At 42.9% G+C, this 23,129-nt stretch overlaps 1 long non-coding RNA gene across 1 annotated transcript; it reads left to right on the top strand.

The window, feature by feature from the left end:
- Positions 1-2,281: 2,281 nt before the first annotated feature.
- On the top strand, positions 2,282-4,451 carry LOC149316539 (uncharacterized). The gene is made up of 2 exons (XR_016280707.1): positions 2,282-3,060; positions 3,365-4,451. It is a non-coding gene; the product is annotated as an uncharacterized LOC149316539 (long non-coding RNA).
- The last annotated feature ends 18,678 nt before the right edge of the window (positions 4,452-23,129 follow it).

The raw sequence follows: 23,129 nt of genomic DNA, 5'->3' as shown, positions 1-23,129 counted from the left end.
TATACACAACTCAGTATTTGACCAAGTATTTCACTAACTTCTCCAGGCCCAACCCCCCAAAACCTGATGTAAAAACCATCCAGCCATGCTCTGATCATTGGTAGAATGGCCTTATTTCTCCCCATATAGATAAAGTATATCAAGTAGGTTGAAGGGTGTGTAACAATCGTGGCAATGGTGTCAAAATTGTAACTAAGTAGTGATCATGAATACAAAACAGTTACCTAGCCATAACTGTTTTGTCTTCATGATCACTTGTTGTTGTTGTGTGCCTTCAAGTCATTTCTGACCTATGGTGACCCTAAGGTGACCCTATCACAGAGTTGTCTGGGGCTGAGAGTATATGATTCACCCAAGATCACCCAGTGGATTTCCAAGCAGGAAATAAAAACCTGGTCTCCTAAGTCATAGTACAATGCTCAAACCACTACACCACGCTGGCTCTCCCATGATCACTATGTAGACACAATTTTGACACTATTGCCATGATTGTAATTCTCCCCCCTGCAACCTACTTTACCAGGCACCAGATGCATGGAGAAAGGAGGGCCATTCTGCTGGTGATCAAAGCATGACTGAATGATGTTTCCATCATGTTTTGAGGATCATGCCAGGAAAAGTTACTAGTACAGTGGGACCTTCGTATCCACAGACTTGCCATCCATGGATTTGAGCATCCGTGGATGCCAGGCCTGCATTGTACCCAATGGTGATGTATGCACGTGGCTGCACTGCCATTAGGGACAACAGGACTGAAGTCCGTCCGTCCGTCCATCCGTCCGTCCGTCCTTCCTTCCTTCCTTCCTTCCTTCCTTCCTCTCTACCTCTTCCCTCCTCCTCCAAGGCTTCTGGGCTGGGCTTGTCTTCAGGGATGGTTCAAGGGTGGAGGCTGGAGCCCTGTTGGTCAGAGGGAGCTGGAGCTAGAACCAGAGCTGGAGCCGGTGTCAGTGCTTGGGTCTCACGGCCTGGGGGTTCTGTCCTGTGTGTTGGGCCTGCGGGGGGGGGGGAGCCCTCTGGCTCCAGGGAGCGATGCATCATTTGGCATGGAGGAACAACACTGGCCGGAGCCCTAGCTCTGGTGGCAGCAACACTCCTGCTCTTGGGGGGGCTTCTCCTCCAGTACCTGTCAGAACTAATGAGCTCTCATCCCAGTAAACAGTCAGTCTTGGTGAAGTGACAACAAAAGACTTTTAGAAGGAGAAGCCATCAGCAATGCATTTAAGTCAAATCTAACAAACCCAACCCACTACAATAATATAAAAGCCCAATTTCTAAAACTCCACCTCTGCTAATTGGCATGCAAATTTTATTCTCACAGCAAAGCCTAATGGTTTTCCTTATCTCCCTCCTGCCCATCTACCTGCCTTTCCCAAGCAGCTAAGCTCTATAGCTCAGCAGTAAATTCTTCCACCACATTCCTTAAGCCATCTTCAAGAACATACTTCTCTACCAAGAGTTTAACCCAAGATGGTGCATGTAACGACAACACTCCTTCACCTTATGGCAGTCCTATGCGGTTTTCTAATCCCACCCCGCTGCCACCAATTTATGTAACGAACCCCCTTTCTTATGTGGCAGGTTCACCGTATTATATAATATAGTAGTGTGGATATAATATATATGGCCGACAAGCCTTTAGATAAAACAAAATATGAACTTTATTGAACAAAGGGTTTGAACAGCTATTACTTGAACTGAATGACATTAAACAGCTGTTAGTTCAGGCACGTGTTACTTCGTTACATTTGTATTCTTTACTTCGTTACTCTATTCCTCTTTCCCCAGATATTCTTTAACCACCTCAGGACTTCCCTGTCCCTCTTTAGGCAAATCTTTTTACTAACTCAGCCACCAAGGCTATAATATCTCTCCGGAAATTATGTAACCGAAACCCCTCTTTCTGAGTCTGGCTACACTGAGTCTCTCGTTTCTAGACTCCCCAACTAATACTGTCCCTCTCTGGACCTCTCAGACCCTTTCTTGGTCCATTATCAACACACCCTCTAACAAACTCCTGTTCCCTCAGGAACTATCGGAACCCAGTCCTCTCTTGGACTCTACTGTTCCCCAACTCTCTCTCTGCCAACATTCCAGCTTCATCTCTCAACATTCTCAACCCTAACTGTCTCCCAACTGTCAACATTCCAACTGCCAAAACCAACGGACGCATGGAATGTTCAAAGGTCCCAGCCCACATTCTATTGGCTGGACCTCAGCTGCCTTCTGATTGGTCAGCGTGGTGTTCTCTGCATCATAGTGCATTGCTCCAGCCCTTGTTAAAACCACTCCATACCCATCTCCTCAGTAACCAACCCAACCCTCTTCCATACATAATGATTGAACCTGCAACGGATTCTGACAGTACTTCTGCCTGGGGAGCTGGTGCTCACTGAGTCCCATTGTCCCTAATGGTGGTGCAGCCATGTGCACACATCACCCTTGAGGACAACAGGACTTCAGCATCTGTAGATTTTTGTATCAGCAGGGGGTCTGGAATGGATTGCCATGAATACCGAGGTCCCATTGTATAAACTGATGCTATTCTGGCCCATATGTTTTCTGGTGCTTTCAGTATATACAGTCACTGCCCTTTTCTGAGTATGCTAAGTGTTTGTGATACATATTTTAATAACTTTTGTGCTACTGTTCATTTTTGTTACATTTCCCCCAAAAGAAAGCCAGATGTAGCTCAAAATGTTTGAGGTCTTTTAGAACCACTATAAACTATATATGTGCTTTGACATCCTGTTATTGACCATTGGAATGTGCCTCCCCTCTATTTTGACAAATATATACCTTTGGGGAAGTAAATCTGCTTTGTACTGACTAGAATGTAGCTCACTGAGAGAACTATAGTCCTGCCATTTGGATTGCTGTTTCATTCATTCTCTTCTATGCACATGCTACAGAGCTGGAGGCTTATTCTGGAAAACGGCCAGAGAGCTTTAGGGTTGGATCACAGACCTAGATTTGGCTTGGCCAGTTCGAGTGTGGAGAAATGTCTACAGATCTGTGCTATAATTAATCCAGAAGATGAAGTCTGAAGGATACTCCTATAAGGTGCCAAACTTTACCAGGTGCAAGGGTTGTCTGCCATGCAGCCTGAGCCCAAGCATGATTATGTGGAAGCAGATAAAGCTTTACTTATTCTTGCACACAAGAAGGAGCCATTTCAAAAGTCTGCCAGTTAACATTACAAGAACTCTGCACATTTCTTGATTTTTCATACTCTGGGACCTAAAGGGCAAACACATCATAAGTGTCACTATCTAAGGGGCTGAACCCTAGACCCAAAACATATTCAGTACCATGAGTAGCTCCTTAAAGGTTTGGACTGAAACTTTAATTGACTTTTTGCCCACAGTGACATGGAAGCCACCAGGCAGCAAGTGGATCCAATATTCCCTTCATGCAATATCTATTGTGGACTGGCTGAACACCTGAGCTGCAGAAGCTTCTCACATCTAGATGATACACTGCAAAAGGTGATGAAAATCATCTTGACAGCTGGATAAGCACAAATCCAGCTCTTGTTGAGAAGTAGGACATTTTGAATGGATAAGTAGAAAGCAGCAAAAAGGAAAGGGATGTGAACTCTTTCTTCATCCTGCTTTTTTTCCTGCAGTGCTTCTACCTCCCAACTGAGTCAACACCCCTCTATAGAGGCTGAAAGACTATTGACCATGCCAGAAACCTCAGTCATCAGGTGAGGGATTGTGGGAACTGGTCCAAAACATCTGGAAGCCAAAGGGTGCCTGCCCTAGTTCAAAGCATGTTTTTGACAAGGCATGGCTGTATTTGCAACCTCACAAGGGAAAAGGCAATTGGGAAGGCAATTTGGAGTAAAGACACAGTGGGAAGGAAACGTCTTCCATGTTCTCCTCCCATTATTATTTTTCTCAAAGGAAGGGTGCCTCTGTTCACCTAACAGCCTTCCCAATTCTGTTTCTCATTATTCGGACCAGCAATTCCCACTGGTCTTGGCCAACAGAACCATTAAGGAAAATCATGGGATTTGTGGTACAATGATCTTAAATGTTGGGAGACAAGATTAATGTCAGCCTGCCTGTCAATGTTGCCCACTCCCACCTTAAAAACATTTCTGGTGTCCCTGCACAGAGTGGTGAGTTGAGGGGGAAATGGGCAGAGTGGATTGATGCAAGGTAACAACCTAATGCTTCTTTTGTATGATAAAATAATTCATCGCCAAGTTGATAAACCAAAGCGACTGGTGCCTGCTTGAAAGAATTACCATGTGCCAAAATCCCAATTTACTTTCTCTTTTCTTACTGTGCTACTGTTATAGTCATGACTAACACTGCAAACGCTTGTCATCTGACATAGCAGTAGATTAGGAGGATGGGAAGTCATGAATCACACTGCCAATTCTGATAAACAAGCAAGTGGCCATATCCTGTAAAAAAGAGAAATTAAAGCAGTCTGTTGCATAATTCCATTCTCGTTTGTATTCTCTGGAGATCCCTTGCTCATTTGCTGCTAAACTGGTACTCCTGTGGCCTGCCAAATAACTCATTTCAATTAGCATACATTTACATATATTCACACAAATTGGACACACTCGTGCACTTGCATATGATCTGCTCCAGTGAGCTGCCAGCTCAGTTCATTCTGGTCTTCCTCGCTGGTAGTGGGATCAAGGGCTTCAGTCAATGGAAATGTTCTGCATCCAAACAAAACAAATATCAGATTCTAATGAGGCAACCATGAATAAACTTGGCTAAAAGCAATAAAAATTTAATTATAGTACCACGCTGGATTGCGTGGATGAATTGCCTGTGATGTTTTTTTATGGGCTCCTGTGCCTTGAACAAAAAGTTTCCTGTTAGCAGCTTCACTTTATAGCTCTGTGTTTATTGGCCCTATATGCCCCTTAATTTGTGATTCTCTCTGTTTCCAAGGTCATTATTTTTTGTTCCTGCTCTCCTTCCTTCCATAATTCTTTTTTTGCTTGTTTTATAACAAAAATGCTGCCATACTATAAAATAAGAAAATTAAAATAATGAGAACAAATAGCAATTAAATCCCCTGCAGAGGAAAAAAAAGTAGGAAATAGGAATACTAAGGAGAAATCCCAAGTCCCTCATATACTTAACAAAGCTAAACTTGCTAATAGGAAGCTTTTAAATTGCATTGCATTGGACTATTGGTGTATTGGCCCTACTTATGAGTAAATATTACAGAAGGTTGTTGGCCATGCAGAAAACAAGACATATTAATGATTAACTTAGAGCCAGACTCAGTCACATTCTTGGAACAGAGCCACTGAAATCAATGGAAGTGCATTGATTAATCCTGACTAATTTAAATCCCACTGATTTTAATAGGTCATCTAAATAATACTAAGTAGCTGATCCAAAACATTAAATGTTGTTACTGGATTCACGATCCAGATGTAATTATAAACATTTTTAGCTGAACATGCACATTTTCAGCAGCAGTCACGTCAAGCGATGGAGGGGTTTCGTACATGTGATACTTCATGTAGAAACTTGCATCACTGATTCCCAAATTGTGAGCAATGAAGGGGAATTAAATGTAAAACAGGGATGGGGAAATACTCATTGGATTCTACAGTTTCAACAAAAGTAGTCTTTCCCCTCCATATAAGACTCATAAAAAGAAACCTGCCTCAAGAAAGCAGATGTTTACAGAGCTTTTTTAAGAAATAAAGCGTGCTCAGGAAAAAAATAGTGAGCATTTCTGAACATCTCAAAATATATGCCACTGAACAAATCCATACAAGTAGCCTTTAATCAATTAGAAAAAAATATTCATCGGGTGAAAATGAATAAATAAATGACCTAATTGGGGTATACACTAAAGATGCATACAAATGTGCATGTGGGGATTAAAAGCAGATCCCACCTGCTATGAAGCAAGGACAGGTCATGGAAGAAGGTGAGGTCCAGAGAAATGCAAGAAATAAAAACTAAGAGATTTTTAAATATCTGTCCCCTAGAGAAAGCAATTGGCTAGACTGAGCATTCCTCAGATCATGGAAGACCAAGGCTGCATCTACACTGCAGAATGAATGCAGTTTGACACCACTATAAATGTCAATGCTAAGAATGGTATATGTAGAGTTTGAGGTTTTTAAAAAATATATTTAGCCTTGTCTCTCAGAGTTCTTTTGCCAAAACAAACTGCAAATCCCACGATTTCATAGGATGGAGCCATGATGGTTAAAGCATTAATTCTGCAGTGTGGCAGCAATCCAAGACCGAAATCCACCACTAAAAGAGACTAATAAAATATCAGAGACAACATCCCATCTAACCAAGAGCCTACAGCATTGCTGAAAGCTATAAAAGAAATCCAAAAACGCTGCTCAGAAAACACAGCCCCACCTCTAAGTCTGGACTGACAGGACAAAGGGGAATGTAGAGCACCAGAAGGAAAGATAGACCCAGCTAACTAGATACTTGTATATTGTTCTAGGAGAAGACTGAGGCTGCATCTATACTGCAGAATTTATGCAGTTTGACACTGCTTTAACTACCATGGCTCAATGCTATGGAATTCTGGGATTTGTAGTTTGGTGAGATATTTAGCCTTCTGTACCAAAGCGCGCTGGTGCCACAACAAACTACAAATCTGAGGATCCCATAGGAGGGAGCCATGGCAGTTAAAACGGTGTCAAACTGCATTAATTTTGCAGTGTGGCAGCAGCCTGAGGAATGACTGCATATATCTTTTTGAGTACATTAATCAAAGTGGTCAGAGCCAGTGTGGCATAGTGGTTTGAGCGTTGGATTATGACTCTAAAAAACAAGGTTCAAATCCACGCTTGGCCAAAGAAACCTGCTGGGTGACCTTGGGCAAGTCACTCTCTCTCAGCCTCAGAGAATGGCAATGCCAAACCCCTTCTGAAACAAGGAAATGATCAATGTGGTTTGCTGGTTGTAACTATAGGTGCCAGGCCAAATACAGGAGAGGGTTCCTGTAGCAAATCATGGATCAGGAAGATAGATATAAATTCTATCAGGTGTCACTATGGCATATCTCATGGAAAGGCGGGCTAGAAATAAATGATTTTATTTATTATATCTCTTCCCTCAACCTAGCCCACTTGAGGGACAAAGCTCACCATAGTTCTGTCTGATAGCAGTTAGGCTGCATCCACACAGCAGAAATAATCCAGTTTGACACCACTTTAACTGCCATGGTTCAATGCTATGGGATATTAGAAACTGTAGTTTGTTGGGGACATCAGAGCTCTCTGACAGATAAAGCTAAATGTCTCACCAAACTACAATCCCCAGAATTACATAGCATTAAGCCACAGCAGTTGAAGTGGTGTCAAACTGCACTATTTCTGCAGCGTGGATGTAGCCTTTATAACACATCGGGCCTGAACAGACAGGCCAAAATAAAGCTGCTTCAGGCCACTTTGGAGGTATGCTGTTTAAATGACACATGCATCTTAAGAGGCCAGAAGCTGCACCTAAACTGTGCTCCAGTCCTTAGGATTGGAGCATGGCGTTGGTGCAGCTTCTGGGTGCTTAGGATGCATGCATCATTTAAACAGCACACTTCCAAAGTGGCCCAAAGCAGCTTTATTTTTGGCCTGTCTGTCTGGGCCCATCTTCTTGATGCAGGAACTGCTAACTGTTAAAGCCACAGGAACCCTACTTGTAATCCAGGAAAAGAAACCCTTACGTCCCAACGGTATCAGAAGTTTGCAAAACTGCAGACTGCATCATGTGAATCAGAATTTAGATATATTTTCCCTCTCCTCTAATTATTTCATGCAGCCTTGAAAAGAAAAACAAAGAGGAGCCCTGCACATTAAAAACAGAATTGACTGACCTCTCCTCCAATTAGCGCATAGCAATGCTCTCTGAAAGTCGACTGGGCTTTGTTTGCTGGACCTTTATAGAAAGAGCCATTCGTTTTTGCTTAGCGTTTTTTAAACAAAGGCCATATGCTCCCAATTCAAAGCAAATGGTTATTTTATGGTCTGCTTTTTTGTTTTATTTTGTTATGAGAGCAAGATTTCAATAGTTAATCACTTTCTCAACATTTGGCCTTTCCACATAAGTCATTAGCAATTAAGCTTTTGAAATTTCTCCGTCAAAGAACCTACTTGGGATAATTAAAGGGAGACTTCCCTCCTGTCAGTAACTCTTATTTACAAGCATGGCATGCATCACAATTACAAATGCTTAGTGCAGCAAACAAGCCATTTGTCTTTTAAGCAGAAAGATACATTATATTCTGGTTAGTAAGTAGGCCCGGGAAAGCTGTAAAACATTGAGATTTAAATACCTGCAGTCAGTTTAGGGAAATATATGCAGAGCCTGGAAGAATTCCTTTTTGAAGTTACAACTCCCAGAATCCCCCCACCAGCACAGCCGTTAAGCATGCTAGCTTGAAGATTCTGGGAGCTGTGGTCCAAAATAATGTTCAAAGCTCTTTTGTACAGCTGAACGGAGGGATTTTTGCTAATGTCCATGACATTTAGACCCCTCGATTTGGATTCAAGGGTGCCAATGGTCTTTTTTACTCTTTTCAGATATTAAGCATGTGAAGGTACAGTCCAGACCAGCACTTTGCACCAGCCTGGCCACATACTAGGGTTGCCTGGGGGCGAAGCGACCGCATGCCCCACAACCCTAGTACGTGGCGGTGGCGTAATAATGGCGGTGCCCTGTATACACAGGCATTGCCATTGTTACGTAAGCATCGCATGGCATCCGCACGTTGCCACGCAGTGCTTATATAACAAGTGCGCCAGTGGCACACTTGTTACGCCACCCCTGCGGCTTTAAAAGAACCCTCTTTTTTGGGTTCTTTTTCCACCAGAGGGAAGCCACGCGGTTTGGCAGCTGCAGCTTCCCTCCGGAGGAAAAACAGGCACCAGCAGGCCGCCGTTTTTCAACGGTCTGTACTGCACTGAAGTTTCTTCTGGGATAGACATGTGATGATGAGGAACAGTATCATATGAGATTGATTTTATTAGGACTCAATTGGGAGCTACACCCCTTCTCATAAAACAAGTATATCAGCATATACTATTAAGACTTTATTGCCCTGCCTCCAGTGCCTGACTTTGCCTCTTCCGAATTTGAGCCAAATTTGGAAGATTGGCTGATTTTAATCACACAGACATTTTTCTCAAAATGGCTCCCAGTTGCCTCCAGTGTTGAATTCAGGCCCCATAAGTCGCTTCGGTGGCCATTTTTCCCAAATTGAAAGCTCAAATTCAGAAGAGGTAAGTCAGGCACCAGAGGCAGTGCGATAAAGTCCTTAGTCTATGGCTGTGTTAAGGATTTCCATCAGTTAGGAAGTGTTTTTCAGGAATGGCTTCACCACTAGTTGGAAGCCTGATGATTGGGAATCACCAGTTTTCTGACAATTCATTTAAAACAAAACAAAAAAAGCAGAATTCCAATGATAACTTTGCAGCCCATTGCATACTAGTGTTTTCTATGTCAATGTTTTTTGGGTATTTTTATGAAATTGCAATTCCAGCTCTCTACTGAGGCTTGGGCAGGGGGCTACTGTGCCTTTAATTAGAACCTTCTCCTCAATAACCTCTTTATTGGTGGAATTGCTTATGAAAAGCCTCATAACTGAGGTCTACAAAATGCAGTATCTGTTCTTGGAAGAAGGAAAGGGCTTTAAATTACCCATTTTTCCCCACTCATTTTTATAGAAAAACAATGCTATCCCTATTTTCATACCAACAATACTAGTATATTTTATACTAGCAATATGTTTTTTAAATGAAAAGAAGACAAAGGATAAGAGGAAATCAAACAATAATTAAAGTACCATCACTGTCTGGGAATAGGAACAAAGTAATCAAGGTGCAATTAAGAGGCTGTCAATAATGCTGCTGCATTGGAAAAAAGATTAAAGGAGGCAGAAGCTGCAAGGACAGAGCTACTGATTAAAGTGATAGGGAAGCTTTGCTGGATTGGACTTACTTCCTGAATGAATAACTCTGTGAGAGATTCTTTGCCATGCAGAGGGAGGCTCCCTCATAATATAGTTAGATGATGGTGGGATCACAATTTAATTCCACTTTCAACTGATTGAAAATCCAGAAAAAGATCACAGATTATTAGAGCTAAAGGTTGCCTTGCACAAAGTTAACCAAAATGGCTCCACGTAGGACAGCACTTTTAAAATTAGGGTTGCCAAGTTTTTTTTACTAGGGCTTCAGTGCTGTTTTAGTTATTTGAGAAATGGCAGTCAATTAGATAAAGCCTATCTTAGAGGCAATGAGTGAAGAAGGGGGCTACCCTTACCTCACCGCTTGAATTTCCTAATTTTTCTAAAAGATGTATTAGATGTCATTTGTTTTAGACCAAGATTGGGAAAACATTGGCCTTCGAAATGTTTCAAGACACAGCTCTGAGAGGTTCCACCCTGAAATGCCTCCTACTCTTCCTGCTGCTGCTGCTGATGATGATGATTTCTTATGTGCCTCAGTCCATATGGAGATAAGGGAAACCACAACAGATTAAAACACAACAGCAAATTGGACACCTAACACCAGTTAAAAACATATTACGTCAGTTAAAAAAGCATATAGAACCAGTGCATATTAAAAACAATAAATTCATACTATAAAATGCATAATTTAAAAATCACCTGAGTAGACCCTCAGGAAGGACTGTCTCCACTGCTGTTTTGCATGCAAGCAGTGATGAATCTGATGAATCTCCTGACAAAATCTCCTCTGGCAGATCATTCCACAATATTGTAATGGCCAAAGAAAATATCCTCTGGGTAACAACAGTCTGCTAAGTTTGGGCTGATGGAAATAAATATCATCCAGAAGACCTGAGTGTACAGAGCAAATGATATGGTGGAAGGTGATCCTGCAAGTAACCTAGCCCCAAACCATGTAGGATTTGAATGGTAACAGCCAACACTTCGGACCTTGCCCAGAAGCTCATTGTCAGCCAGTGGAAGGATTTTAATGTTGGCTTAATATGATCACTTCTAGATGTGCCAATAATCAATTTGGCTGCCATGGTTTGAACTAACCAAAGTTTCCAAACTTAGCACAAAAGTACCCCAAGGAACAGCATTGAGACTACCACCTTTAGATCCTCCAGTTTTAGCCATAAGGTATTGTGTGGGCTGCTGTTCAAATGTCTGGAAAATTAACGGTCCACCCCTTCCAGATACTAATGGAGGAAAGAAGAAAGAGAATATGGTTGTAGAATTATCTTTTAAACCAGTGGTGGGGAAAAGGCCATTTTTGTGGATCCCAGGGCCTCCTAGAGAGTAAAAAAAAAAAAAAGTAAAGAGATGCCCCCAAATGATCTCAAATGCCCTCTAGAGATTGGGGGAGGCATTTTCACCACCATTTTGTAAGACTTTTCCTAAGCCAAAGATGGCCTTGGGAAAACCAAAACATGGTGAAAATGCCCCCATATCCTAAAGAGGGGTCACTTCTTGTTGCTTAAGAAAGGGCCTGATATGGGACAAAACATGGTACAAATGCACCTATGATCCCTATAGAGCATTTGAGGACATTCTGAGATATATATTTTTTGCAGTGGGTACAGTGGGAGGTACGTCCCTCCAAGGTCTCCTGGGGGGGGGGGGGTAATGCAGGCAGCTCCCTATCACCCCATAGTTTTCTAACAAGTTTCTAATCCATCGTTCCATGAATGTGTTGGTCTGCAATTTCCATAATGGTCCAGCCAACTATTGTGACTGGATGTCATGGCCAGCCAAGAGCAGGACTCGGAGGATGAGGAGGAGAATGGGTCTACTCCAGAGCAAGGGGTAATTGAGGCTACACCAGGTGCTAATCCTGCTCTGCCAGAGCCCAGCCCTGATCTCCCAGCCCCAGAGGAGGAGGTTCAGCCAGGACCTAGTGCTGATGGGATTCCTCTGGTGGTACAGCAGCCTAGTGGTGACTCTGGGGAGAAACCAGACCTGGAGGTTCCCTCCTTTAGGCAACGCAGGGCTGAGAGTGATGGCAGACGCAGGTCCAGGAGGATTGCTGAGAGACAATTGGCAAACAAGCCTCAGCTGGCACGGAGGAGGGAATCTCCTACTTAACCACCTGTGAGATGCTAACTTGGTGCCAGAGTTTATTGTGTGATCCTTTGGTGTGATTGCTGCCAGCACTGGCTCAGTATATCCTGACTCCTTGTTGCCTTGACTCTTGACCTTGGAACGAACTGGACTCTTGCTACCTTCTGGCTGCCCTGACCTTGGACTGGACTGACTACTCTGACCTCTGTTTTCCTGATTTCGGCTTTGGCTTTCGGCTTGCTCTCTCTCACTCCTTGCAAGGTTTGTGGACTGTTTCCAGTTGCTTTGCTAATTGCCTTGCTGAGCCATCCTTATCGGCATTGTTTGTGTGTGCTGACCACAGTCCAGGACAGAATAAACTCTGGCCTTACTCCAGCTGATAACAGGATGGCAGAAGCAGCTCTAGTTAAAGAACTTTTGGAGCACAACCAAAAGTTGACGGCCCAGGTTGCTGTGCTCACCCAAGCTGTGACAGAGCTTCAGAACCAAGATCCAGCTCCTCAGCTTCCTATGCCCCCCAAGCCCAGACCCAGGACAAAGTGCCTTACTGCTCTGCCTGAGAAATTCTCTGGAGACCGGGCTTTGCTTGAGAGTTTCTTGGCCAGCTGCAATTTGCATTTTCGAATCAGGGAGGCAGATTTCCCCAATGACTCCTATAAGGTGGCTTTTGTCATCAGCCTGCTGTCTGGCCCAGCTAGCAAATGGGCGACACCCTACCTAAATGCAAACAGCCCGGTGCTTGATGACTGGCAATCCTTTGTTAAGGAGTTTAAGGAGACTTGGGGGGACCCAGTTAAAACAGAGACTGCTGAGCACCGGCTTTTGACTTTGCAGCAGGGCCAGGGTTCGGTGGCGGATTACTCCGTGGCTTTTCACCTTCTCGCCCAGGATGTCACCTGGGGTGACAGTGCCTTGCAGGCTGTGTTTCGGCACGGCCTGTCTGCTGGGATCCTGGGTGAACTGGCCCACTCCGAACCTCCAGGGACCCTGTCAGCCTTGATTACTCAGGCCATCCATCTGGACTGCTGCCCTACAGCTCAGAGAGAGGCTCAATCATCTGGCCTTTCGCCCCCTTTGTTACCTGTGCCATTGTCTCCTGCAGTTGCCCCCGAGGCCGCTGCTCCCAGGACCACAGAGGAGCCGATGCAGCTGGGAGGAGCTCGGCCCTGGCTTTCGGGGACAGAGAAGGAGCGGAGGAGGCGGGAGGGCCTTTGCCTGTACTGTGGCCTCTCTGGACATTTTGCCAGGGTCTGCCCAGCCAAGGGACGTCGAGCCACGCTGCAGGGAAATGGCGCACCCCAGGTGTAGAGCGGGTTTGTCACCTGGGAGCCTCTCTGAAACCTGCCCCTGCCACTTCGGTCTCTCAGAGGGCCCCCCTGCTGGTGGCTGCCACTCTGCGACTCCCGTCCATGGAACTGTTGCCGGTGGGGGCCATGCTGGATTCGGGGGCCTCCAGTTGCTTCATGGACTTGGCGTTTGCTCGGCGCTACGGGATCCCGGTGGAGGCGCTGCTCAAGCCCTGCCCGGTGGAGACCATCAATGATCGGGCCCCGTGACCCATCAGACGCTGGTACTTCACCTCGAGATCCTGGGCCATGTCAAGGAGCTTCGTTTTTTGTTGGCAGCGGTCTCCCATTTTCCGTTAGTGCTGGGCATGTCATGGCTCTTGCGGCTGGCCGCAGTCCAGGACACTGAGGGAGTTTTGGAGTTGTAGATTAATGTATCTAGAGGCCATGGATGAAAAATATTCAGGGAAACCCAAATATAGTGTACCCTCACCTTACATGGGGGATCCATTCTGGATCCCCTTGCATAAGGCAAATTCTATTTATGGTCAAGCCTCATTGATTTGAATGGGATACGTCCCATATTAGGGCTCACTGTCTGTGTGACCTCAAGTCTGCACATGGGAAGTCCACATATAGCAAGCCTGCGTACGGTGGGAGCATGCTGTACTTCCAATTGTACCTGACATATTGATCATAAAGACTTTAGGAAACCTGGTCCTTTGAGGCTCACAAAAATCCTACACTTGACAGATCTTTTATCTTTTTTTCACAACAGTTCTCTGTACTGGTTAATTACTCTTTGCTTTGCTAGGCCTTTCAAGCATAAATTCATGCACCATATTTTTAAAAGTCAATAATGAGAGAGGGAGGGGGAAAGCGAGAGAGAGAGAGAGAGAGAGAGAACTTCAAAGGATGAAGACTCCTAAATGCACCCTCACTCATTCTGTATTTATATCTTGCTCATTTGGGAAAGGTGCACACAGCAATTAATTTGTGGGATGCATTTCTAGATATTGTTTTCTCAGGCTGGAATCAGGCCTCTCTTCATTTCGTTTCTGCCAGAGAGTTAAAGTATAAATGCTTGCTGGAAATGTCTTTGGGAAAGAAACTCCCACTAGAATTCTTGCATTAAGTTCAAGCCTTTTATTGAAAGTGTCACTAAATCCTGTTAAATCCTATTTTCACTCAGTCATCAGTAGTTCTGTGCATATATAGATAGAAATAATGCTATAAGGGATTAAGCCTTGGGAAAGAACCTTAAAGCTATCCTCCTCACTTCATCCGGTACTAGCAAAATAACTTGCTGATTCTTTAAAAAGTTCACTTTAAGCTTCCCAAGCCAAGAGGATATTGCCAAAGCTGCTTTTCATAAAAGTTCATGTTAATGCCTCACAGAAGAACTTGAGCAGGATCAAATTGTGTTTAAAAGTTTGGGAGATGAATACTTAACATGACATCCAATTGGACGCATGCTTATTCTGTAATAAGACACACTTATTTCTTAGTAAATTGTTTAGCTTTGTCAACTAACTATATACACAAACACAGAGAGCTGCGGTCATATGGGAGTGACTTTTCTGTATGTGAGCCCATGTGGCTGGAACAACATCACAAAGCCAATTCAAAGTAATGGTGACACTTTGTACCCTTGCTTTGAATTGGGGATTGTTTTTGCCTGGCTTTGCAGATCTCAACATGTCACTGAAATAGGAGGCAGGCTTTACAAAAGAAACATTCTTTTGCAAAAGATGTCTTTTAAAGACCATCAGTGGCTGAAACATTATGCAAAGAAACCCAGAAACATACAGCAGTGTCAGCAAAACATGCGCAGCAAAAGAAATTAAGGGATAAAAGCAAAAACTGCTGATTCTGAATCCTACTAAGTCAATATAAAAACATCAGTTCTGATTGTTTTATATATACTATTAGTACAGTGAACTGGCTTTGTTGTTCTTTTAATTGCTATCTGGGAATGTAGCATAAAACCTTAATTAACAAGAGAATGAGTGTGTGTGTGATTGATTTGGTTCTGTTTCTTACTAAGCCGCATCCAGGATTTAAAAAGACAGACAGACAGATAGATTGATGATGTATTAATTTTTTCAGAGATGTATATAATATTTCTTCCTATAAATCTACTTTCTTGTCAGACATTCTTATAAAATATTTACAAGCAAAAGTGCACACAGATTTTTCCTAGGGTGAATCATATGGGAAGAAGTAAATTTTAATTTCTTTAAAATATGGGGAGGGGGTGATCATACACTTTGGTTTATCTCCTTTTTTATCACCTTCACATGAAAGATGTGTGCCTTGATTGAAAAGTTATGGGAAATTATTTGAGGCAGGGGAAAAGTCAGAGACCATTAACTGTCATTTTCAATCAACAGAATAAAAGATGTATCCGGGTTGGGTATACAGGAGAAATAAGAGCCTTTCTTCAGTTTCCAAATCTTGTATTTAAACATTATATTGGAACGTTTCTGCAGTTCTTCAATCTCTGTAAACAATCAAACCAAAAGCTTTAGTCTGACAGCAAGATACACACACATATATATTCTCTATTTTGATGATTTGGAAAAGAAGCTTCCATTAGAATGACACATCTCACCAGAAAATCCTACTTCATTCACTGTTTTATCTAAAGGAAATCCATTTGTAATTAACTTGATTTCCCTGTAAATCTAGTCTATCACTGCCAGTTTGGTCTCCACCGCATAAAGACGTTGTGCAAGAATCCTTGTGCTTTAAGTGCTTACTTATTCAGATGATGAATTTTTTCACAGTGGATTGTGTCTGTCCTATTTTATTTTATTTTATTTTATTTTGCTTGATTAAAGGATATAAATATGGCTGTGTGTATGCCACTATTTGGTAAAAGCACACCCCAGAATGTAACATTTTCTGGAGAATTAAACTTCCTGAGCATCTTAACTTTTTAATTTTAAGTTATTACTCCTCATGATGAAGAAGATGGCATGCTTTAAAATGTGAGGGTACCAGCCAGTGAAACCTCAGAAACCACAAAAGTGGTAAAGTTACAGTGCTTTGCCTACTTTTTCCCTGCTCCCTATGTTTGGCAGAAGCAAAATGATAATATATTTTTGAGCAGGAGAGTGAAGTACAATGCGGTCTGCAAAGGAAGAGAAACCTAGAGTTTGTAAAACTTACTGCAGAATTTTGTTTCTTGATGTTTTGAGCAGAATATACGATGGGCTCATTCACACTTAGGGATAAACTGGTTTCTTAAGTGGATCATTTTGAACAGGTGAAGTGATTCGAAACTGAAGCGATGTTCACACTGTATTTGCCACGATCGAATATGTTTGTGTTCCCCTTAGAGTTCACATTTGAATGGCGATGAGAGCGGGAAAGTGGGAGAGAGGGCCAATGTTTGGGCTTCTATTAATTAAAAAAAAACAAAAAACCAGCCCAACAGAGAAACCTCAAGATGCTAGACCTTCAAATATTCCTAATTTACCCACCTCAAAGGTCTTCCCAAATCACCCCCTTTCCCCTTCTCTCAGCTCACGCCAGTTCTGTGGGGCTCAGGAGCACAGGATCTGCCAAAGTTTAAAAACAACAACAACAACACATGCTACATTATGCCCTCCTAGGGCACCCCACCCACCCCCCTTCCCTGACCTCTATCCCATTGGGGAAAAGGGAACCAATTCACCAGCAGAAGTGGAAAACAGCTGCAATAATTATTTAAAGAGATCACTTTGACAGCGCCGGAAATTTAAAAGCACCAGAAGTAAAAAAATACCTTATTTACTGACATTTGGAGTCTCGTTGCGGTTAGTACTGGTATCCATAGGTGTAAAGAGCTCTGAAGTTACCAAGCCCTGAAGTTACCCAAAAAGTCCTCTTTTTGAGATAAATCATTTCCTCAACATTCAAAGGAAATGCTGCCACTGCTGGCAGGGATTCCAAGTTCTGCCAATTTTATGGATAACATTTTCCCTCTTTTTCTAGATTCCATTTACAAGTGCAGTCCTTCTGCTGGTTTTATAGAACTCATACAAACAACAGATAGGTACCCTTCAAGGGCAACAGCTTTACAGTTGTGTAATGACACAGTTCAAAGTTATACTAAATTCATTTTTAGGTTTGCCTTTTCCATCCATCCTTCTCTCCTACCCTCAGTGAATTTTATGCTTCAAGAAAACTTTTCTTCAGACTCTTCTCTTCTAGCCAAAGTCACACACTTTTATTCCCTCTTGATTTAAATGAAGAACATTTTAATATGCTTTTCATTTCATTCTTCCATGCAAAATATTAGGTCATAAAAATTTGAATCATTGGATAGCCACACATTTCCATGGAGAGGACTTTCTCTTGTGTTGCTTCCAGACCATAACATGTTCTCTCAGAGGTTTCCTACACTGACCGCTTTTAGGAAGGATACATCTCTTCCCAACTGACTTTTAAAAACTGATTTGGCATTTGATTAGTCATTTTAATGGTTTGTTTAATTTGTTTCTAGTGATGCTATCAGCCATCTTGTATGATGTCAGGTTGTTTTTTTTAGTGGAAATGCAGATGTAGTAAAAAGGAAGTGAGGAATAAAAATTACTTTGTGTAGAAGAACAAGTAAGACCTGAAAGAAAGAGTGTGTCTGCATTATTGTGAAGCTATACCAGGATGATGATGATGATGATGATGATGATGATGATGATGATGATGATGACGACCATAAGGGCCATCCAATCCAATCCCCTGCTGCTCAGGAATAAAGAATCAAAGCACCCTTGATAGATCACAATGCAGCTTCTGTTTAAAGACATCCAAAGCAGGAGACTCCATCACTCTCCAAGACAGCATAGCATGTTCCACTGTCAAATAGCTCTTACATTCAAGAAGGTCTTTAGGTAGAATCTCTTTTTCTGTAATTTGAATCCATTGTTCCTGGTCTCTGAAGCAACAGCAACAACCCTCCATCCTCAATATGACAACCCTTCAAATATTTATAGGTAGCTATCATGTCAACTCTTAACCTTCACTTCTCCAGGCTAACCATATCCATCTCCCTAAATTGCTCCTCATAGTGGATGGTATCGAGACCATGTTGGTCACCCTCCTCTGGACACACTCCAGCTTGTCAATATCCCTTCTTGAATTGTGGAGCCCAGAAGTAGACATAGTATTCTAGGTGAGGAGGTCTGACCAAAGCAGAATAGAGTGGCACTATGATTAAAGTATTTACATATTTCTGGGCAGCTTCTGATATAATTAGTTTAAGCAATGTAAAATTTAAAACAATTCAAAAAAATTAAACTTTCTAAAACTATATGAATGTATGTGTAGATACATGGATGAATGAAATATTCCAGCTGTGCCCTGCCAGATGTTTTTGGACTACAATTCACGGCACCTCTAGTCAGTATGGTGAATAGGTGTGTGATCATGGGAGTTGCAGTCCAACAATCTCTGAAGGCACACACATGCCCTGTGCCTGCTTCTAATGGGTGCTAATGACGCATAATTCATCCAGATATAGTCATAATATGTTCCTCTAGGATAAGTTATCAAAATGTATCCACCAAAAGTGTTTAAACATACACTGGGCTCAGGAGATCACCAAAATCAAAATCATATCCCCAAAATAAAATGAAATCATGCATTCAGAATTTCCTCTTACAGAGCAAGAGAGCTTGATCGATTTGTTGATTCTACCCATTTATGGTTGCATGCCTAAACTAATTTTTAATGGTATGATATGGTCCAAATCTTTTCATAACTAACGTAATATATTTAGCTAAATTAAGCACAGGTATCAATTCAAGATGATGGAATACTTTCAGCTCATTGGTGGAATGTAAATATAACTATTATATGAATATATAATGCAGACAGGGCCATAGTCATCCTTTTTTCTGTCTCATTGAGCTAAAGATTATTCTTGACCCTTGGGAAAAAATAAAAAGAGAAAAAGTAATCTGGCCTACAATACACTGCTATAAACATTTCCAGATCTCTTAATTTAACAGCATCCAATTAACTCAAAAGTCCTTCAGAGTGTTTAACAAACAATAGTTCAGCAATTTGAATATGATTATTTCTTCTGTACTGGGATGCTTGCCAAGAATTTTACCCACTGAAAGTTGATATAAAAATTCAAAATTTCCAAATTATACCATAGGTTCATTAACTTAGACCTTTCATTTGTCTGTTTGTCAGAGGGATTTGTAAAAACCCTGTTCACTGTAGGACTATAACAACTGTTGTTTTTAAATGGTTAGAAGTATTCATAGCCATGGTTTAAAAACACACGCACCCAGAGAAGAAGCTCTCTAGTTGCCAGTTTCTCATTTCCTCCAATTTGCATCTTTCCTATAAATCCACAGATGCCGACAATAATTATAGGAAAGTTTTATGCCTCCTCCATGCCTAATATGATAATACAGAATTTCTTTTGCATTCATAGGCAATGTTTATTCATTCCATCTTAGTTTGCATAACTAAAGGAAATGTTAGATGTTTGTATAATGAGAGTAGCTGCACACCTTGGGATAAATGTTTTCCCTGAAGGAAAGCCAAGTGAAGGGAAGGAACCATTTAACAGCCTATTACAGTGTTACACCCTTGTCTTACATGTGCTACAGGTAAAGGGTTTGTAGAACCAACCTGTAATACCTGATTATACCCAGTTCTTATTCTGGGCCAGGCTAAATGTAATGCAAAACTAGGGATGGAAAAGTCTGTTGTTTTCAGCCTGTGTCACTTTCATACACATTCTCTCATAACTCTGTGGAGTTCCATTGCAGCTTTAATTCTGTGTATTTTAAAAATCCACAGAAACATGTGCATCTACATCCACATTTTTGAAAGTGTAGTTGCAAACATGTCTTAATCTGATTTCGATGTAATGGCATTGCAACATTTGGGGAAAGTACAAATCCAATAGACCATAAACATCACTCTACTCTACAACATGCAGATCGCGTCAGTTCATGTTAGAATTCACAAAGATCAAATTTCGGAAACTAACTAATCTTTGGGCTATTTTAAGAGGTCCATTTCACACATTATATATATTTTTGGTTCCCAGTGAAACCTTGGGAATATTGGTCAATAATTACGATATGTTTGTGGGCTTCTCCGTTTCTCCCAAAGGCATTTCAGAGAGATCCAGACATTAGACATTAAGGTATGGGGTAAATAAAGACTGTACAAAAATATTCCTTAAGACTGAAGCTTTCCCTGACATTTGGTACCAATCTAAGGGTGCATCTATACTGCAGAAATAATGCATTTTGACACCACTTTAACTCCCATTCCTCCAGCCTACAACACTCTTTGGCAGAGAAGGCTAAAGACATAAAAGTACAACTCCCAGGATTCTGTAGGATGGAGCTGCTTAAAGTGGTGTCAAACTACCTAATTTCTACAGTGTTGTTGCACTCTAATTCATTCATCAACCCAGCAGAATTAACACAGTTCGACACTGCTTTAACTGCCAGACTATGAAATTCTGGGTTTTGTAATTTTGTGAGATATTTAGTCTTCTTTGAATTTCTCTTAATTTGAATGAAAAGAAAGTGGGGCCAGAACGCATTCATGTGAATTCGCTAGTTCAGCGAATTTACGTGAATTCGATTTGTGTTCAGACTGACTTCCCATTGCCCAAATATAGCTTGCTATTGCCCGAAATTGCGGGTGATCACCTTTCACGCAATAACGTTAAACCCGATGATTGCGTTCGGATTGCCATTGGATTATACTTCCAATTTCCCTTGTCTGATAGCGTCCCCTGTCAGAGAACTCAGGCGCCAGAACAAATTACAAATCTCATGATGCCATAGGATGGAGTCATGATAGTTAAAGCAATGTCAAACTGCATTAGTTCTGCAGTGTGGCAGCAGCTTCAGTCTGGACACAAGACGAAGCAGTTTTGTGGCTACTCACCTGCCTGTCAAAGGCCCTAATATAGACAGGCCCAAATAAAGCTGCCTAGAGTCCCTTTGGAGGTAGGGTGTTTCAATGATGCTTGCGTCCTAAGAGTCTGGAAGCTGCACCAAACCTGCACTCCAGTCCTTTCCTTCCCCTTTGCCCCTCAGCCAATCAGAACCCACATGCGAATTCCCCCTCTCTCCCTTCCCTTTGCCCCTCAGGGAATCAACATCCGCATGCAAATGCCCCCTCTCTCCCTTCCCTTTACCCATCAACCAAGGAGCACCCACATGCAAATTCCCCCTCTCTTCCTTCCCTTTACCCCTCTGCCAATCAACATCCGCATGCAAATTCCCCCTCTCACCCTTCCCTTTACCCCTCTGCCAATCAACATCCGCATGCAAATTCCCCCTCTCACCCTTCCCTTTACCCATCAGCCAATGAGCACCCACATGCAAATTCCTCCTCTCTCCCTTCCCTTTGCCCCTCAGCCACTCAGTACCAGCATGCAAATTCACCTCTCTCTCCCTTCCCTTTACGCATCAGCCAATGAGCACCCACATGCAAATTCCCCCTCTCTCCCTCCCTTTGCCATTCAGCCAATGAGCACACGCATGCAAATTTCCTCTCTCTCCCTTCCCTTTGCCATTCAGCCAATCAAGATCCACATACAAATTCCCCGTCTCTCCGTTACCTTTCCCCCTCAGACAATCAGCACCCAAATGCAAATTCCCCCTCTCTCCCTTCCCTTTGCCCCTCAGCCAATCAGCATCCACATGCAAATTCCCCCACATTCCCTTCCCTTTGTCAATCAGCGAATCAGCACCAGCATGAAAATTCCCCGTCTCTCCCTTCCATTTGCCCCTCAGCCAATCAGCGCCCTCATACAAATTCCCTCTCTCTCCCTTCCCTTTGCTCCTCAGCCATTCAGCACCTGCATGCAAATTCCCCCTCTCTCCCTTCCCTTTGCTCCTCAGCCAATCAGCACCTGCATGAAATTCCCCCTTTCTCCCTTCCCTTTGCCCCTCAGCCAATCAGCACCCGCATGCAAATTCCCTGTCTGTCTGTTCCCTTTGCCCCTCAGCCAATCAGCACCTGCATGCAAATTCCCCCTCTCTCCCTTCCCTTTGCTCCTCAGCCAATCAGCGCCCTCATGCAAATTCCCTCTCTCTCCCTTCCCTTTACGCATCAGCCAATGAGCACCCACATGCAAATTCCCCCTCTCTCCCTCCCTTTGCCATTCAGCCAATGAGCACACGCATGCAAATTTCCTCTCTCTCCCTTCCCTTTGCCATTCAGCCAATCAAGATCCACATACAAATTCCCCGTCTCTCCGTTACCTTTCCCCCTCAGACAATCAGCACCCAAATGCAAATTCCCCCTCTCTCCCTTCCCTTTGCTCCTCAGCCAATCAGCGCCCTCATGCAAATTCCCTCTCTCTCCCTTCCCTTTGCTCCTCAGCCAATCAGCACCCGCATGCAAATTCCCCCTCTCTCCGTTCCCTTTGCCCCTCAGCCAATCAGCACCCACATGCAAATTCCTCCTCTCTCCCTTCCCTTTGCCCCTCAGCCAATCAGCACCTGCATGCAAATTCCCCCTCTCTCCCTTCCCTTTGCTCCTCAGCCAAACAGCGCCCTCATGCAAATTCCCTCTCTCTCCCTTCCCTTTGCTCCTCAGCCAATCAGCACCTGCATGCAAATTCCCCCTCTCTCCCTTCCCTTTGCCATTCAGCCAATCAGCACCCGCATGCAAATTCCCCCTCTCTCCCTTCCCTGTGCCCCTCAGCCAATCAACACCCACATCCAGATTCCCTCTCTCTCCATTCCCTTTGCCGATCAGCCAATCAGCACCTGCATGCAAATTCCTCCTCTCTCCCTTCCCTTTGCCCCTCAGCCAATCAGCACCTGCATGCAAATT

This window comes from Sceloporus occidentalis, unplaced genomic scaffold (genome assembly GCF_023333645.1).
Source record: "Sceloporus occidentalis isolate IW3139 unplaced genomic scaffold, rSceOcc1.0.p SCAF_3, whole genome shotgun sequence".
In the NCBI taxonomy this organism is placed as follows: Eukaryota; Metazoa; Chordata; class Lepidosauria; order Squamata; family Phrynosomatidae; genus Sceloporus; species Sceloporus occidentalis.
Note: the sequence above shows the minus strand (reverse complement) of the source record. Positions and strands in the feature narration are given on the sequence as shown.